Source organism: Oncorhynchus nerka, linkage group LG28 (assembly GCF_034236695.1).
Source record: "Oncorhynchus nerka isolate Pitt River linkage group LG28, Oner_Uvic_2.0, whole genome shotgun sequence".
Classification (NCBI taxonomy): Eukaryota; Metazoa; Chordata; class Actinopteri; order Salmoniformes; family Salmonidae; genus Oncorhynchus; species Oncorhynchus nerka.
The window spans coordinates 63,954,344-63,962,003 of NC_088423.1; positions in this window are offsets into that span (position 1 = coordinate 63,954,344).

Here is a 7,660-nt window from a genome sequence, read left to right on the forward strand (position 1 = left end):
GGATGTCCTACTCCCATCGCACTCTAGCAACTCCTTCTGGTGGCCAGGTGCATGATTTCTGGCTTCGGTGTTTCCTCCGATACATTGGTGCGGCTGACTTCAGAGTTAAGTGAGCAGTGTGTCAAGAAGCAGAGCGGCTTGGCAGGGTCGAGTTTCGGAGGACGCATGGATCTCGACCTTTGCCTCTCCCGAGTCCGCACAGGAGTTGCAGTGATGGGACAAGACTGTAACTAACAATTGGATATCACGAAATTGGGGAGAAAAAGGGGTCAAAAGTAAAACACTGATCCAGTAGAGGTTAACCGATCATCAACCCCATCCCCAACACCCAAGAGACTAATGAAGGTAATGTATAATTGGAAAGTGTCATAAAATTGCCATCTCATAACTTCACCATTTTAATTACACCTGGGCAGCGAGTAATCCACTTTAGTTTGGAATGTGATTTCATTAGAAAGTCTTGGAAAACACGTTGACTTTTGGCTACTGTACATGAGACCATCAATGGTTCATGTAGAGCATGATTAATCAACCTTACAAGCTAGTTTTTTCCCTTTTTTGCTTTGTTTTTCAAACCAAAAATGTAAAGGTGCCTTAGCCTGACAAAGACCTCCAGGTCAAAACGTTGCACAATTAACTGCGGTAGCATTAACCCATCAGAGTCTAAGCTCTTTCTAAGCCAGAGGAGGGGAGGGGGTTCTACTGTATGTAATTGTTTTAAGGTCATACCAAGTATCATTTAGCTATTTGATTTTTTTACTAATTATTTGATGAAAACATTTTTGGGGCCTTACTTATATTAGCACATACAGTACAAAAGCATTGAATAACAGATTCACTACATAGAACAACAGATGGTCCCCACAAATATCAAAAGGAAGTTTGTTCTGAAGTGGCTCTCCTATATCTGAGAGAGTTTTTTAAACAGTCTCCATATATGCCTCCATTTATTTGTTCTACTGGTACTGGGGGACCTCACCTTAGCAAAAAGAAATAGTTTGGACACTACAGACAGAAGTTGGCTTCAGATGTGTTTCCTGACAGTTCTCCTGATGTAAAACGGAGAACATTATTATGTTTGTGAGAGTCTCATCTTTCCATAGATGGGTCACAATAGTTTGTAGGCCAAACCGTTCGAATGCTACAGACAATTTTGTGAGAAGACCAATTTTCAGGATGTCTCATGGTCTGACAAACACAGCTCTAGCTCTGTTACCCTTCACCACAGATGCGGAAGTGCGACATAAGCGGATGCGGTGATTCGAGACACATCCAATGCAAAAATAAACTGGTACCTCTAGCTTAAACTGGTCGATTTTTATGGCGATTTTTATATTATGCTAATTTGATTTTCACTGGGTGTATCAGTGTGTGGGTATCTATCTATCTTTCTTTCTGACTTTCTTTCAGAATTTACACACATAAACCTTGATGATGACAGAAATGCTGTGACATATCTTAGTTTGCCTACTGGAGGTCTTTGACATGCCTGTTAACCTATCTACTTTCAAGACAGGGGAATTATTCATTACTGTAAGAACCATTAGCTTTTGATGAATAGCACCTTTTTAGATGTTGTGATTAATTTATGATCAAATCCCCAAGGCTTTGGTGGAGCACTTTGTGCAGATAATCAGTTATTTTTAGACAGCTCAGGGCAGGCTTTTTTTAACTTCACATGGAAAGAATTAAGACATTCATGCTGTCAGCTGCTGTTTTACAATCCTTCAATGTGCACTCCTAAACCTTCTCCTTATTTGCAGTCTGGTTGGTTCTGTGACGTGTCCGGGGCTTTGAGGGGACATGCACAAGTATCTTAGTACATTGACGTGATGAAGCAGTGCATGTGGCATGTCCACTGAAGTAACTGGCCTTGACATGATCCACTTCAATGGAAATGACGCATTGATGAATTTCAACTGTCGCAATAATTTCTTTCAGCTTCTACTTCTCTCTGATTTACCATGTGTTTGTAGAATTATCCATCCCATGCTCTCGTTCTCTCTCTGTCTCAGCGGAGACAATTAAAGTGTGACAGCCCTTCATTTAAGAAGTGCTGTTTTACCTTGTAGGGATGAACACGGGCATTCTAATTATCGGTGGACGACACCAGGCTTCCTCCCTGTTTTAGTGCTTCTCCAATGCGACCTGATGTACCTGACAACCGAGAAACACCAGACCTAAAATTACAGGGATTAATGTTTCCAAGACTAAACACTTCAAATTGGCCTCTGATGTGAGTGCCATGCAGGGAAGCAGCAATGGAGAAGACAAAAATCCACTTACACTCCTTTTTCTCCCATTATCCACTCCTTAAACCCCTGAATCTGCATGTTCCAGGAAGATTGCTTGATGAATACATTCTTACTGTTTTAAGTTATTAACACAATATCAGCATATGTAATGGATGTGGTGTGCGATGCAATCCAATGGCAATTCAGACATGTCAGCTCCTTTCCTTACTTGTCAATACTCTTAGAAAAAAGGTGCTATCTGGAACCAAAAAGGGTTCTTAGGCTGTCCCCAAAGGTGAGCCCTTTGAAGAACCCTTTTGGTTCCATGTAGAACTCTTTCCACAGAGGGTTCTACATGGAACACAAAAGGGTGCTACCTAGAACCAAAAGGGTTATACCTAGAAATGTACTGACTTGCAACACTGACCTCCCTAAGATCTATCATAACGCTTTGCCTGTGGGCTCTTTGTTTGAATTGACTTCTTATCTCTATGAATTATAATGGCTATTTCAGACTAATTTACTTTCAAATGGATCAGGGAGATCCAGAGTGACCACTTGTTGGACTTCAGAAGCCGACCTCAAGTAAATCCACTGAAATGAGGGATAAAACATGATGATTATTGGGCTTGCTCCCAGGAGATACTGCAGTTAATGAACTTGAAAGCTTGAAAGGCTCGAAAAAATGGACAAGAATTTGCAACATTCACAGCAATTCTGCAAGCACACAACGTACAGTGGCAAGAAAAAGTATGTGAACCCTTTGGAATTACCTGGACTTCTGCATAAATTGGTCATCAAATTTGATCTGATCTTGATCTAAGTCACAACAATAGACAAACACAGTCTGCTTCAACTAATAACACACAAACAATTTATCATTTTTCATGTCTTCATTGAACACACTGTAAACATTCACAGTGCAGGGTGGGAAAAGTATTTGAAACCCTGGATTTAATAACTGGTTGACCCTACTTTGGCAGCAATAACCTCAACCAAACATTTTCTGTAGTTGTGGATCAGACCTGCACAACGGTCAGGAGGAATTTTGGACCATTCCTCTTTAAAAAACTGTTTACTTCAACAATATTATTGGGATGCCTGGTGTGAACCTCTCTCTTGAGGTCATGCCACAGCATCTCAATCGGGTTGAGGTCAGGACTCTGACTGGGCCACTCCAGAAGGCGTATTTTCTTCTGTTGAAGCCATTTTGTTGTTGATTTACTTCTGTGTTTTGGGTTGTTGTCCTGTTGCATGACCCAACTTCTGTTGAGCTTCAATTGGCGGACAGATAGCCTTACATTCTCCTGCAAAATGTCTTGATAAACTTGGGAATACATTTTTCCGTCGATGATAGCAAGCTGTCCAGGCACTGAGGCAGCAAAGCAAGCTTCAAACCATGATGCTACCTTCACCATACTTTAAACTTGGGATGAGGATTTGATGTTGGTGTGCTGTGTCTTTTTTTCTCCACACATAGTGTTGTGTATTCCTTCCAAACAACTAAACTTTAGTTTCATCTGTCCTCAGAATACTTTTGCCAGTAGCGCTGTGGAACATCCAGATGCTCTTTTGCGAACTTCAGAAGTGCAGCATTTTTTTGGGGACAGCAGTGGCATCTTCCTTTATGTGTTCCCATGAACACCATACTTGTTTAGTGTTTTATGTATCGTAGACTCATCAACAGAGATGTTAGCATGTTCCAGAGATTTCTGTAAGTCTTTAGCTGACACTAGGATTCTTCTTAACCTCATTGAGCATTCTGCGCTGTGCTCTTGCAATCATCTTTGCAGACCGGCCACTCCTAGGGAGAGTAGCAACAGTGCTGAACTTTATGCATTTATAGACAATTTGTCTAACCGTGGACTGATGAACATAAAGGATTTTAGAGATACTTTTGTAACCCTTTCCAGCTTTATGCAAGTCAACATTTCTTAATCTTGGGACTTCTGAGATCTCTTTTGTTCGAGGCATGGTTCACATCAGGGAATGCCTCTTGTGAATAGCACACTCAAATTTCCCTTTGAACCATAAGATCTTGAATGTACATTGAAACCCAAGTAAGGCAGATCAATGAGAAAGTTTGTTTGAGGTCAGCGTTTCTCTGACATTTTAGCATTGCATTTTTGTCTTTGGTGGAAGAAAGCCAAACCCTTTTGTTCTCAACAATCATAAAGTAAGAGTAAGCCAAATTACCATGGTTCCCTCTTCCCTCATCCAGACTTTCTACATTGTCCAAGGTTATCTCTCCCATCGATTCTTATCATCTGCTTGTCAATTGATCTATTACCGCTGCAACCCATCTGCTTAATGCTAGGTTGATTAATTATTGTCACCCAGAGTGGGGACTGTGAGGATTAGAGGAAGGGTGATTATTATGTATTATCTCTGTTTTTGAATGTCTTAGCACATTGAGTAATCACAATTTCTGATTCAACCAAAAGGTGTTTGAGTGCCACAACCCAGTAGACATGGGTCTTGCTTACTGTCGGTGATGACCAAACAGTTTAGCCATCGACGATTATCACAATATAGGCCATGCACGCAAAAACAACAACAGTGAGTTGTAAAATCCTCTCAGGTTAATGTATCTCATGTGTTTGTGCTTAGAACATCACATGGCTCCAACAACATGTGACCTGGCAGGCGTCTACTGAGAGATGATGGAATTTGGCAAGCCAGTTTTCAACTTCCACCGAACAGCTTTCATGCATACATTTTTACTTCTTTATTTAAAAAATATATTTCTCATACCATTCAATATCATTCTTAGGCATCAGATAATTAGTGAGATGGAAATTAAATTCCCAAATCCAATTTGCATTACCATGACAAGCTTCATTGATACTATGATATGCTTTATTCCCTGGTAGGGGAGAGAAGCGCTCTTCTACTTCCTGTACAGTTTTTATCCCCTGTTGCTCTTCCTCCTGCATTTACATTTTCTAATTTATTTTCCATTGTCACTTGGGTTGCAGTTCGAAGTTTTGTCAGAAGGTTAGTCTTTTGACAGTTCTATCAGTCAGCTTTTCGGATGCATATTTGTTTTGGCAGGGAAATACCCTGTGGATGTGAACGAATCAACGTATTAACATTGGATTAATGTTGCTGAAAATCTTTCCAGCTGCTGATGCCTGGAGAAGGCATTTCTTTGTGTAAGCAATATGGTTTTATTTGTGCAGGCAGGTGATTTAAAACCATTATTTAAGAAAGCATTGACGTTATTACTTATTCATTCCACAATTTAGAAAATTGTTTTTGTAAATAGGCAATCTGACATTTTGGAGTAATTTGCCTCGGTGTAACAAAATGCTAAGTGTTTTCCTCTATTTCAAACTTTAGTAAAACCTGATATGGTTTAGAGTGCAAATAGAGTGCAAGCAAACCAAGATACTTATTCTGCCAGGTGTTTAATCCTTTAGTCAATTGATGCACTCGTGCATCAATCAAATTAACATAATACAAAGATCCACATCAAAATCGGTCTGTTTAAGCTATTGATATCTGTTTCTTTGTATGGGCTGTCTCTCAATCCACCACATCCACCTACAGAATGTCGGCCTTCTTCAAAAAAAGTGGCAGAGCTACAGCGCTGCTTGTCAGACGAATATGTCTTCTCATGAAAGCGTCTGTAGCGTTCTGAACGGTTTACAAACCAATATGACCACTCTGCAGAAAGATGTGACCCTCACGAACACGATGGTGTTCTCCATTTTGCTCTACGATCCCCACAGGTGTCATGGGACTCGTCTTACGTTGGTAGCGTCGATGTGCCAACTTCTGTCTGTAGTGTCTGAACCGTTTGCACTACAAACTCATATGACTTCCCTATGGAAAGGGGAGACTCTCTTGAATCACAATGTTTTTTTCCATTTTTCTTCATGACCCCCACAACTGTACTCATCTGGAGGTAACTCGGTACTGCCCCCCAAAAAATAGACATACACTGAGTATACCCCTCTCCCCCCTCAGAACAGACTCAATTAATCGGGGGATGGACTCTACAAGGTGTCGAAAGTGCTCCACATGCTGGCCTATGTTGACTCCAATGGTTCCTGTAGTTGTGTTAAGTTGTTTTGTGTACTCAGTGTATGTCCGGAGCATTCTTATATCTTCTAGATATGGGATAGATACTTCTTAACCTTATTCCGTAAGATACATTTTTTGATGGGTTTCTATGAGCTATAGTAGTAAACACCAAATTCAATATTTGATCAAATCGTGTGTTATTTTTTATATATATATGCCTACAGGGGTCCAAAAAATTCCAAATCAAATAGCTAAATGATCCACAGTATAACCATCTTAAAACAATTCCAAATGTTATCTTAGTATAACCCCCCAACTCCCAAAGGCTTAGACTTTTAGGGGTTAACGGTGATACCAGTAAGTAAATCAAGGCCAGGTTAACAATGTAAAAAAGCCTGAATGGATTCAGACTACCACACGGTAAGCCAAAGGCTGGAGAGCATTTCAGTCTTCAGGTCTGTGAGAGAAATACGTTGTTCTCCAGTTCACTGTGCATTGTCACTCAGTCACACAGAAATGGTTTAAAACATAGAAATCTCCAACATCGGCACACTAACAACCGTGTTGAAAAGAGAGGAGGGCATCATGTCTGGCTTTTTCACACATTAATGGTGATTCTAGAAAGAGAGAGGAAACATTAGGACTTGAATATTGGACGTGAATATTCAACAAATATTTTGCTGAACGCAGACACAATCTTCCTTCTTATGTAATGATGGCTCTGATAAATGACCAATGTGAAAACCTGGAATGATAACAAATTCAGAAATACCCTCCCTCTTGGCCTTGCAGATCTGGTATCATCATGTAGACCTTTGGGTTCTATATGTTCCTTTAAGGAATGAGTTCATGGAGACACATTACTTCAGGACCTCAACTCTGGCCAATGTTTTATTTATGCATCTGAGGAAGGCATTGCCTTTACCTCTCAGCTAATTACAGTATTTATCTCTCCTTTCTATGTTCAACCCTCATTGAACCATGCAAAGGCTCAAATGATGATTAATGGAGTTAATTACAGTATCATTTGGGGTCTATAAGGTGTTTTTCTGTGTGTGTATGCTTTTTATCAAGCATGGCAGCACTTATTTATTGTTAGGTTGGTATGGGTTATATATCAATTGATTTATGCTGTGCTTGAACAAAAGATAATACTCAACCATATAATTACAGGGGTATAGTGAGAACTGAAAGATCTGGGAGGGATTGTTGATATAGAGAGGGCTTTTAGGACAACTGAATGATGAATCGGAGCAATGTACATTGTAGGTTTGCGAGTTCTTCCCAAAGCACCTCGTGAAACACACATTCACTAATTGTTAGAGCGGAGAGTTTGAACCATGAAATAATTCATAGGCTGTCATCACTGCTCTTGGAACAGTTTTCTGTATCTAACT